At 38.4% G+C, this 12,892-nt stretch overlaps 1 protein-coding gene and 1 pseudogene across 3 annotated transcripts in view; one reads left to right on the forward strand and one right to left on the reverse strand.

Moving 5' to 3' along the window:
- Positions 1-12,892, reverse strand: part of RNF111 (ring finger protein 111) — a 121,677-nt gene that overhangs the window by 58,522 nt on the left and 50,263 nt on the right. The window lies entirely within an intron of this gene.
- Positions 87-1,006, forward strand: LOC123861154 (small ubiquitin-related modifier 2-like; annotated as a pseudogene).

Genomic DNA, 12,892 nt, shown 5'->3' on the forward strand with positions numbered 1-12,892 from the left:
AAAAAATCTTCTCACTCACAATAGAGGTGAGAAGATTTAATACCCAGTATAACATTTAACAAGAGACACACAGTACTGGTTCCTGGTGCTGCTTGTGGGCTCGTTCAGTGCGGACCTGGTACCTCTTTTGTGAAGCGGCAGCTGAGGAGACTCCGGCGCTCACCATGGCCGACGAAAAGCCCAAGGAAGGAGTCGAGACTGAGAACAACGATCATATTAATTTGAAGTTGGTGGGACAGGATGGTTCTGTGGTGCAGTTTAAGATTAAGAGGCATACACCACTTAGTAAATTAATGAAAGCCTATTGTGAATGACAGGGTTTGTCAATGAGGCAGATCAGATTCCGATTTGATGGGCAGCCAATCAATGAAACAGACACAGCTGCACTATTGGAAATGGAGGATGACGATGCAATTGATGTGTTCCAGCAGCAGACAGGAGGTGTCTACTAAAAAGGGAACCTGCTACTTTACTCCAGATCTCTGTTCCTCCAGACCAAGAAGACAGTCTCAATTAGAAAGCCGCAATTTGGTTCCACCACATCCTGACTACTACAGTATAGTTTTCTCTATTCTTTCATTTTCCCCTTCCCCATTCCTTTATTGTACATAAAGTAACTATGTATGTGCACAAGCATATTGCATTTTTTTAACTAAATGGCCAATGGTATGTTTTGATCGACATCAAATGGAGATGGGATGGGGGAAAATACTGCTTCTGTGAAAATACCCCTTCTCTCCACTAGTGGCACGCTCAGTCAGCTCTTATCTTTATGTTCCAGTAAGTTATTTTGGTCTCACTGTTTAACAAAAAAAGAACAACATAAAAATCCTTGCATACCTTGTTCGATTGGAGAATTTTAATGTTTTTCATTTATCATTGTAAAACCAAGGACAATTTTATAACTTTTTTGTACATAGCTGTTACATGTAGGGCAATCTGCCTTTAAGTAGGGATAAATTACTCTAAAAGAAATGAATCCTAGATAGTTTTCCCTCCAAGTCAAGCGTCTTGTTGTTTATTTATTTATTTATTTTTAAAAGATTTATTTATTTGACAGAGAGAGACACAGCGAGAGAGGGAACATAAGTAGGGGGAGTGGGAGAGGGAGAAGCAGGCTCCCCGCGGAGCAGGGAACCCGATGCGGGGCTCGATCCCAGGACCCTGGGATCATGACCTGAGCCGAAGGCAGACACTTAATGACTGAGCCACCCAGGCACCCCAAGTGTCTTGTTGTTTAAATAAACTTCTTGTTTAAAAAAAAAAGAGACACACGGTACCTATATGAAAACAATTATTACTATGTCAGTTTTGCAAAAATTATTGGGAAATTTAATGTGACTCCAAAATATTAGCAAATTTTTAAAATTATAAAACAATGGAGAGGCACCTGGGTGGCTCAGTTGGTTAAGCGTCTGACTTAGGCTCAGGTCATGATCTCAGGGTCCTGGGATCAAGTCCCAAGGTGGGCTCCCTGCTCAACGGGGAGTCTGCTTATCTCCCTCTCTTTCTGCCCCTACCCTCGCACCACTTGTGTGCACGCACTCTCTCAAATAAATAAAATCTTAAAACAAAGGAAACTAGCATTCTAGTTCTCTTAACCTCCAAAGATTCTCTGCCATCCATAGTCCTCCAGACACGTAGATCTGTTCACAGTTCTGTATTAAACAGCTCAGAATTTCTTTTCTCAGCACCAAAGGAAAATCTTGATATCATTTGGGTAAAGAGGTGGTAGAACAAGGAGTATCACATCACTGGATGGGTCTATGCTAATATAACGGGGACTGCCATATTATTTGCTAGAGTCACATGGTCAGTCTTACGGTTGCATTTAAAAGTCACTGAATTTTTTGGGGTGCCTGGGTGGCTCAGTCATTAAGTGTCTGCCTTCAGCTCAGGTCATGATCCCAGGGTCCTGGGATCGAGCCCCACATCGGGCTCCCTGCTCCGCAGGGAGCCTGCTTCTCCCTCTCCCACTCCCACCTGCTTGTGTTCCCCCTCTCGCTGTGTCTCTCTCTGTCAAATAAATAATTAAAATCTTTAAATAAATAAATAAATAAATAATAAAAGTCACTGAATTTTAGAATGATTTATACGGAGAGTGAAGAGATTTAGAGACCTAAATCCAAAAATGTTCACTCTATTCTTTAACCTAAACAGATATCCATAGAGATAATTACTTGAGAGGAACCAGACATGAGATACCCACATGAGGAGATTCAGGGACATCCTCCATTCCATGCTGCTCTAAATATTATTGCCCAGATATTAAAAGGAATTAAGGTGTATAGTACAATGGAGTTTAGAACTGTCAGACTCTGAAAGTTACCTTAAAGAGAGGTATGCCCAGGATCACTATCTCCACTGAGAAGCACAGACAGCACCATGGGTTGACTATCTCAGCTAAGGCTTACTCTATGAATGAAGTTTTTGTCCCACCAAGTACAAACCTGACTTCAAATAACAGGGAAGAGAACTAGCTACCTGACCAACTCACCAAGAACATGACTGTAAGACTAAGAAATCTTACAAAACATTGTCAAAATATTCTAGGAAGCTAGAGAAAATGAGGCATTACAATAATAAAAAAAGCTAGCATATCTAAGAACTAAAAACATTACGAAAAAAAGGATACTGAATGACAAACAGGGAAGGTGATTTTCCACGTTTAAGTGGGATCACTAACAAAAAAGAATAAATAGTCAATCAAAAGTAAATGTATTCATTTGTGTACTAAAAAGAGCTGGGTTCAAGTCTTGACTCTGCTCCTGACTAGCTGTGTCACCTTGGGCAGATTACTTAAACTCTCTAAGACTATTCCTTGTCTATAAAATTGGTATACTAGTATCTAGCTCATAAAATTGTTTAAAGGGTTAAATGAAAGTACCTAGCAAAGTACCTGGCACAATGGCTCTTATTATTAATTCCTTTTCTAGAGGAGCAGTTACATAGATAAGAAATAAATTTAAGATCTTCCCTTAGGGGCCCCTGGGTGGCTCAGTCATTAAGCGTCTGCCTTTGGCTCAGGTCATGATCCCAGGGTCCTGAGGTTGAGCCCCGCATCAGGCTCCCTGCTCAGTGGGAAGCCTGCTTCTCCCTCTCCTGCTCCCCCTGCTTGTGTTCCCTCTCTCGCTGTGTCTCTACCAAATAAATAAAATCTTAAAAAAAAAAGATCTTCCCTTATACCTAGAAAAAGATGAAATCCTCAGAGTCAATGAAGGGCATACAATCAACGGTTCCTACAGAACCTTAAAGTATAAAAATGAAGGACCAATAGTCTTTGTCACAAAATCCATGAAAACAAATAATTCTACAGATTCTCCTCTACTATGGAGGATTAAAGTTTGAGGAGCTGGATGCTCCCTAATTTCTAATACCAGACATTCTACTTTTGGAAAAAGATAAATCTCTCTCAAATATTAGGTTTCTATTACTCAATGACCTAATGATATTCTTGTTTGTCTTGTTTAAAATATTCTAAAATCCCCAAGTATTAGTCATCAAAGGAAAACATATCTATTTAGGTCTCCTATCAGTACAAACTAGGTGGAGTTCAATACAGAGTCTACTACTCTAGCCATGATTGTGGTGTCATCATGACCAGGAGCAAAATGAAGGGTGTCTCAATCCTGGCAAGCCCGAAGAGTATCTGGGACTCCGTTTCAACTAGTTAGGAAGGCAGTACTACAAATCATAGGGTATACCACACAATGTCTAACATTTCTGGTATGGAAGCCTGGACTCTGGGATTTATATTACAACATGAAATATGAAATACAAAGATACTGCTAATTATCTCTTATATAAAATAAGTTCTAGCACAAAAAAAAAAACCTAAAAGAATCAAACAAAAAAGATTCCATATGCAAAAAACTACAGAACTGTACAATAGGATGTGAAAGACAATCCTCATAAATGGAGTAACACCTCATTTCTGTATGAGCAAAGACTCTAAATGGCCTTTGTTACAAATTAGAAAAAAGCCATAATTTTTTAAAAATATAAAACATAAACACCATCACCATGGACATGTTACTGCCTTTAAAAACACTAAAACTAAAGATTAATTCAAATTCATAGTTTTTGATGTAGTTTCTCACCATTTTGTTCACTGGAATTTTCAAATAATCAACATTTAATTAAAAATAACTGTACAGAGGGACACCTGTGTGGCTCAGTCAGTTAAGCATCTGCCTTTGGCTCAGGTCATGATCCCAGGGTCCTGGGATCAAGTTCTGCATCGGGCTCCCTGCAGAGCAGGAAGCCTGCTTCTCCCTCTCCCTCTGCCTGCCACTCCCCCTGCTTGTGCTCTCTGACAAATAAATAAATAAAATCTTTTAAAAAATAATAATAACTGTACAGAGCTATATGTATAACTGAGGAGGGTAGAAGTAAAAGGGAAAATCTGATTCAAGTGTTTTTTCCTTTTTATTTAAGTTTTAATTTTCACAACTAAGATAAAATTAGGGTATATCCATAAAACAAACTGCTGAGCAGCCTTTAAAAATGAGGTAAGTTCTGTACAGATACAGAAAGTACAGATAATTTTTTAAAGCAGGTTGCAAATAAGTCTGTTATAATATGATCCGTTTTTGTAAAACAACTTATGTTTATATATGCATGGGGAAAATATAGAAAAATATACACTTAGTTGGGGACAGAGATAGTAGGAGGGAGATTTATAGCACTGGGTTTGGAGCTTTCATCTTTTGTGTTACAATTTCTATGTGGTTTGAATTTTTTCTAAATCATTTCCCCTTTTTAAAAACAAAGTACAAGGATTTTTTAAAGGAACAAAATATATTTTATTTTTCTACTGGACTAGGACACAACTTTGTTAATTGCAGATTACTACACAAATCAAATATATGCTAGTATGATTTTTATGGGAACCTTGACTAGGCATAAAATTCCACCTTAGTGACTAGAAATGACCACTAATCCTGGATGGCTTAATAACAAAAAAGGGCAGAAACTGACAGATGGCATCTGACCGTTGGCAAATTTGAACAGTTGTCAGATTTGACAGTTGATTATGCTTTTTAATTACTGATACCACTCTATGATTCTAGGCATGTTGTTTCTGAGATTACCTTTATGAAGAAATTTTAATACTTGGAAAGTAATAATTTATCATGAAATCATTTCATAAAATCTTTCATCATGAAAAGAATAGTAATTAGTATTGTTGGGTTAACCGAAAGGTGTCAGTAAGAAGAAAAAAAATAATGTACAAGGAAAACAAACCTCCACAATCTCTCATTCTTAATAATTCTTCAAGTAATCAATCTGCCACTTTCAAAGCTTCAAATTTACAAACTACTCTTAGAGATTACTGTTACTTAAGCCTACAGTTTCCAAAACTGAACTTCAAGTAGCCTCCAGGTTTCCTTGGAGATTGGAACTCAGTGAATTGAGAATTCTATCTTTTTTAAAGGGATAGAAGGAAATTTAAAGATGATTAATACTTTTGTATATGGAAATATGTGCTTTAATACACCTACTATCTTATCAAATTTTACCAGTCTGCAAGAGCTCAATGTAGAATTAAACCATATTGCTCATCAAAATCTTAAATCTTTACAGAAATACATTTAACATTTTGAACTAAATTTTGTCAATAATTTAAAATTGGGGTGCCTGGGTGGCTCAGTCAGTGGAATGTCTGTCTCTTAATCTCAGCTCAGGTTTTGATCTCAGGAGCGTGAGTTCAAGCCCCATGTTGGGCTCCATGCTGAGTGCGGAGCCTACTTAAAGGAAAAAAAGAAAGAAAAACAAAATGACTTGGTCTTTCTCTTATAAGTAGTCATGTATGCTGAATGATGCTCAAGAAGGAGAAATCAAAATCAAAAATACAAAGATAAAAATCATTGTGGCTGGGGCGCCTGGGTGGCTCAGTTGGTTAAGCAACTGCCTTCGGCTCAGGTCACGATCCTGGAGTCCCGGGATCGAGTCCCGCATCGGGCTCCCTGCTCAGCGGGGAGCCTGCTTCTCCCTCTGACCCTCCTCTCTCTCATGCTCTCTGTCTCTCATTCTCTCTCTCTCAAATAAATAAATAAAATCTTTGGAAAAAAAAAATCATTGTGGCTTACACAAAACTCTCTGAGGAGAACAACCTCAATGAAACAGTGAGCACATCCCTGCGAGAAGCAGGAAATATTATTTAAAGTAGGTAGAGTGGAACCAAACTATGGTGGGCTAAAAAAGATGAAAAGTTTTGACTGATACCGTGTATGCTCAGTTATTCAAATGGTTACAGAAAACTACCTTGTATGCTGGATACGTGGGCAGAGATATAAAAAAGATACAGGCACCTATCCTTCAAGAAGTTCATAATTTAGCACAACAGAAAGAAATAACCAAAATATAGAATGCTATAAATAATGATATAAATAAAAAGTACCCTCCATGAGAACACAAAGGAGAAAGCAACTGGTGTTTCTGGGAAAGGCTCTATAGAGAAGATGATATCCAAGTCAAACCATGAAAGATGTACAAGGTGATGGTAGGCAGAGAAAACCCTTCATTTCAAACAACGGCAAGAAATGGCAGTATCTAAATACTCTAAATGTTTAGGATGTGGATTTTTTTTATTTTGTTTTAGTGGGAGAGAATAAGCTGGAGTCTTCTTCACCAAGAAGTGAAGAATTCTATGCTTTTGCTTAACACACAATTTACAAATATTTAATTGAGGAGGTGCTAACAAGAGTGGGCTTGAGGGAAAGTCTGACAGACTGGGGAGAAAGCTTTGCCCCAAAAAGGCACCTTTAGGGGGAGAAGGGTGAAGTGAAGGAAAAGGCAGGATATGCAAATGTGAGTCTTTTAAGACAAAGAAATAAGATAGTGAAACAGCAAAGAAGAATAAAAAGCCAATGCCAAGTCTGGGGTCTTTTTCTTTCCTTTTTTTTTTTTTTTTTAAGATTTTATTTATTTATTTGAGAGAGAGAGAGAGAGCATGAGAGGATGAGCGGGAAGCATGATGCGGGGCTGGATCCTGGGACTCTAGGATCATGACCTGAGCCAAAGGCAGATGCTACACAGACAGACTGGATATCTGGAAGAAACGTTAAGTCACTGTCAGAAATGAAGTTACTTGGAAAGAGAATGCAGGGATTCAATTTTGGATATTTTGAAATAATAATAAGACAACAAGATGGGACTATGCCTATAATATCAGGTCTGGAAATACAGATTTTAGCATTATCTACTTGGAGGAAAATAAAATCACTATAGTCAATAAATTAACTACTTTCATAAAAGTGAAGTTCTGAATATAGAGAATAAAGAGCTAAAAGCGTATGGTATGGTAGAGTATCTGCCATAAGAAAGGCAGCAAGAAAAAAAAAATTAAGAAAATAGTAACAAAGTCTGAGACAGAAGATCTGAGAAGGCAAAACCCTGGACGCTATTCTCCCTGTTTATTAATCCACTCCTGACTTCACATTTTGACTAACCAGCAAATACTCAGAAATACACCTCAGTACTGCTCTCACCAGTTCTGTGAATCAGTATTTCCCAACTATTTTTTATATCATGATACACATAGAACATTATATATATTGGGCACTTAGGGTAGATAAGGCATCTGCAAGGTGCCAGGCCTGGGGCTCCAGCCATCCAGACCCTCTCTTGATGTCTTGAAGGCTGAAGGGATCAGTGTCTCTACATACCTGCAACCCAATCATGGTATACCAGCTAAAGCTCTGCTTTAAATTCTTCATCCCTTTCTTCTGTAAGCACTCTTCCAAACAGTAATTCTGTAACAGTTAAACCATCTGCCTTTGCTTTTAGGTTGATGCTATGGTGTTTAAATCATCCTAACCAGTACCAAATATTTTTAACTGAAAGAAATTTTTTAACCTCAACTAAGTGAATAACTACCTGGTAATTCTTTCCTTCTTCATAGTAAAGGACTCAAATACTTATTTCCTCAAGCCCTCTCCTCCTTTTACATCCTCTCATCTTAAGCAAATTACTAACTCTGCCTCTTACTTTATAGAAGATAGAGGCTACCAAAAAAAACTCCAACATCTTACTTCCCTTTACCCAATCTCTAACTTTTCAATTTATATCAGGACCCTTACCAACTATGCCACACTGTACTGGAAAAGGTATTTTAGATTAACAGCATCCCTCCACTCAAAAAAGACTTAAACTGGCAACTTTATGCTGTTAAAGCAGCCCAACAACAAGCCACTATAATCAGTTATTACATGGATTAGAATTACTTCATATTCTTTTGTACCTGCTCTATGTGGAAGGAAAGAAGGGAGGGAAAGAGGAAAGAAGGGAGGGCAGGCCTCTTCTATCAAATCAAGAACTACATCTCCAGATTCAACAAACTTGAGCCAAAATACCATAATATGATCATGAAGCTTTCAACATTTTTTCAGAACACTGCTCAACAATCAACCTAGAGGGGCGCCTGGGTGGCTCAGTCGTTAAGTGTCTGCCTTCGGCTCAGGTCATGATCCTGGGGTCCTGGGATCGAGACCCACATCAGGCTCCCTGCTTGGTGGGAAGCCTGCTTCTCCCTCTCCCACTCCCCCTGCTTGTGTTCCCTCTCTCGCTGTGTCTCTCTCTGTCAAATAAATAAATAAAATCTTTAAAAAAAAAAAACAACCTAGAATCACAAACTGCAGAACCCTACAGAATTGCTGTTTTGGAATGAATGCTTTTTGCTGGTATCACACTTGGCTTTCAACTTTATACTCCCACCCAAGCAAATATTCATGTTAAAATACGGTATCTTTCATAATTCAGTTACTTATAATTGTCTTGCACAAAATACTCTTCAAGTCTTATCCTACTGTTCAAATAACTCCTCTTTTCTCTTTTTTGTAAGGCAATAATAAATACTCTATTCCTTTGGAAGTCAGATTTCCAGCAACTCAACTCTCAGGAACATAGCCTACAGACTCTCAGGAACATAGCCTACAGAAAAATTATTCTCTAAAGAATCAAAATACTTGTCAGAAAGGCCACATGCAATTCAATATTCAGAGACTATTTTATTTTACATATAATTCTATAAGCTTAGTTGTCTGGATACCAAGTATAACAGAAAGAATATTAGTGGCAACACCTAAAAACAGAAAAGAGACAGAAGAACTAAGGCGTTTGTTCCAATAGCTAAAAAAAATTCAGTTTGTCGAGATTAAATAATTTTGTGAACAATTTCTGAGGACAACACTGTAATATACCACAGAATAAAAGCTGATGTTCAAAATCATAATTCTGAGCCATCCAGAAAGCAGACTGTTCTCAGTAAAATAAACACATACATGTTTTAGGCATATTTACAACAATATAGTTAATAAGTTTTTAGTTGCTTAACAGGAAACATGCCAAATGTGACTAAAACAATATTATCTCAGTTTTTATTGAAAATATACAAAAGATGAAAATTTTGATAGTACAAAAAAACTGCATATAAATTCATAAAAGTAGTAAAAGAATAAAATTTTAAAATACACAAAATACTTGCAAAATATGAAACTATATTCACAACATGCAGTGTTTCCTCAAATTGATAAGGAAAATATAGGTGACTTCTCTATCTTATCTATAACGTTTTATTTATTTTTATTCTTTAAAGTTTATAAAACAAAGTAACCAAATTTTTTTAAAAATAGAGATTTAGGTTTGTTATTTACAACCTTTGGTCCCTAGTGGTTACTGATCCTAAAATCTGAAGCTAAACGTAAGTAGGAGGATAAGGCTGACCTACAGATTTTTAAAGGATAAGAAAGTAGGAAGTTCAGAAAACTTGTGAATATCCCTGGCTCTTTATTTCGCCATTGTGACAAGGACAAACTCCCGCTGTTTGAATTAAAACCTTTCATAGAGCGGCAGTTGCTATTTCATATCTGATTTTGCAAGAGAATTCAGCAATAAACCCAGGTCCATTCACTTTCTAAAATGTTTAATACAGTTTCAAGGCAGAAATACATTTAAAAGCTCCAATTTCCATTACTTGGAACCAAACTCCAGCCAAAGCAACTGGATAAAGGTTCCAATCTCCCTCATCTTTTTACCTGCCCTGACAGTCTACAAATCATTTGTAAGTGACTTCTATGATTAAGAAGAAAAAAGAAAAGCCAGCATTATGGGAAAGAGACATAAGGCTGGAATAACAGTAGTTATGGCAAAATAATACTAATATTATTGATGATGATACCAATGTGATTGATGATGGTGATGATGATGGAGATTTTTGTTAGCCTAAGTTCTCAAATACAGCTGCTGTTTGTCCATGGCAGGTTTCCTGACATCCAAAAAAGAGTTCGTTTTGGGGGGCTTAAAATAAAACAAGAATCTAAGGACTTTTCCCTACTTGCCTGCCCCTAAAACAAGTATACATTCCTCCTAAAGCTTTTTTTTTTTTAAAGATTTTATTTATTTGACAGAGAGAGACACACAGCAAGAGAGGGAACACAAGCAGGGGGAGTGGGAGAGGGAGAAGCAGGCTTCCCGCCGAGCAGGGAGCCCAATGTGCGGCTCGATCCCAGGACCCCGAGATCATGACCTGAGCTGAAGGCAGACGTTTAACTGACTGAGCCACCCAGACGCCCCTCTTTCTTTTTTTTTTTTTTTTTTTTTTTTTTTTTTAATTTTTTTATTCTTATGTTAATCCCCTTACATTACAACATTAGTTTTAGATGAAGTGTTCCATGATTCATTGTTTGTGCACAACACCCAGTGCTCCATGCAGAATGTGCCCTCCTAAATACCCACCACCAGGCTAACCCATCCTCCCACCCCCCTCCCCTCTAGAACCCTGTTTGTTTTTCAGAGTCCATCGTCTCTCATGGTTCGTCTACCCCTCCGATTTCCCCCGCTTCATTCTTCCCCTCCCGCTACCTTCTTCTTCTTCTTCTTTTTTTTTTTTTCTTAACATATATTGCATTATTTGTTTCAGAGGTACAGATCTGAGATTCAACAGTCTTGCACAATTCACAGCGCTTACCAGAGCACATACACTCCCCAGTGTCTATCACCCAGTCCCCCCATCCCTCCCACCCCACCCCCCACTCCAACAACACTCAGTTTGTTTCCTGCGATTAAGAATTCCTCATATCAGTGAGATCATATGATACATGTCTTTCTCTGTTTGACTTATTTCACTCAACATAATACCCTCCAGTTCCATCCACGTCGTTGCAAATGGCAAGATCTCATTCCTTTTGATGCCTCTTTCTTTTTTTTAAGTAGGCTCCATGCCCAGCACAGAGCCCAACACAGGGCTTGAACTCATGACCCTGAGGTCAAGACCTGGGCTGAGATCAAGAGTCAGATGCTTAGCTGACTGAGCCACCCAGGCATCCCCTTTAAAGCTTTCTAACTTGTGGCAAGGAAGATATAAGATGAGCCTGGAGCAGAAAGTGCCAGAAAGTAAAGAAAACATACACACACACACGGACAGAGGCACGTCAAAGAGACACCAGAGCCAACCTGAAAGAGTTCCCAATGGCTAAAAATAGAACTGTAGCAACAAGATAAATAAATTAGTAACTGGATTCTATCCCCAGGGTATATAAAATAAATTCTATTAATCCATACTGACATAAATGACTAAATAAATAAGCAGGAGCAAAGAGACAAACCTTCCTCATAGAAGAATTCCAAATGAGTTGTGTGGATGCATCCCTTCCAGGAGGTAGAGCTTAACAACTCATCTCCCTTTCGTGACTTACTTCCAAAGAAAGGACTAAGAAGGAACGGAGAGTAACTTTAAGGTGAAGCAAACAGTACTTTAGCCAGATGATCAAGGTTAATATTGTAACTCATGTTGCTAATGGGTACTTTACCTCTGTGGGACCCTTCCCCATAACCCACAACCCCAGTCAAACCAATGAGAAAAACATCAGGCAAACTCAAATTGAGGGACATTCTACAAAATACCTGATGAGCAATCCTCAAAACTGTTAAGATCATAGAAACAATGAAAAACTGAGAAACTGAAACCACAGGAGATTACATTCAAATAACATCTGGAGTTCAGTTAATAGTAATATACCAATGTTGGTTTCTTAGTTGTGACGGACATAGGATAGGTAAGATGTTAACAACAGAGGAAACTGGGGCGCCTGGGTGGCTCAGTCGGTTAAGCGTCTGCCTTCGGCTCAGGTCATGATCCCAGGGTCCTGGGATCAAGCCCCACATCGGCTCCCTGCTCCGCGGGAAGCCTGCTTCTCCTTCTCCCACTCCCCCTGTCTGTGTTCCCACTCTCGCTGTGTCTCTCTCTGTCAAATAAATAAAATCTTAAAAAAAACCAACAACAGAGGAAACTGGGTGAAGGGTACATATGAATTCTATGTATTATCTTTACAACTTGTTTTTTTTTTCTTTTTTTTTAGAGGTGGGGAGGGGCAGAGGGCGAGGGAGAGGATCTTAAGCAGGCTCCATGCTCAGCGTGGAGCCTGACATGGAGCCCAATGAGGGGCTCTATCTCACAACCCTGAGATCATGATCTGAGCTGAAATCAAGAGTCAGCTGCTTAACCGACTGAACCACCCAGGCGCCCATCTTTGCAACTTCTCTGTAAATGTAAAACTACTGTAAAATAAAAGTGTGTTGTTTTTTTTTTTAAGGTAAGGGCATTATAAGCAAATTTCTCCCAAGGAAATCCCTAAAAAGGGAGGAGACAGATGAGTGATGACGGAGCTTATCCTGCTCTCCAACATCACCAGCCCCTCACTACTGCCAATATCTCCAAAAATCTTACACAGGACTACTAGGGGAGAGGGAAATCTAAAGCTGGAGCTACCATAGAAAAAGAAAAAGCTTAAAAAACTATCTGGTCGCTCAACTGGGATAGCAAGGCATGTATCTCTGTATACACTGGGAAATTATATATAATTCATGGAATTTCTATAGAGAAATTACTGAA

Source organism: Mirounga angustirostris, unplaced genomic scaffold (genome assembly GCF_029215605.1).
Source record: "Mirounga angustirostris isolate CCGP_5_RB_7025 unplaced genomic scaffold, mMirAng1.0.hap1 SCAF_9, whole genome shotgun sequence".
Lineage (NCBI taxonomy): Eukaryota > Metazoa > Chordata > Mammalia > Carnivora > Phocidae > Mirounga > Mirounga angustirostris.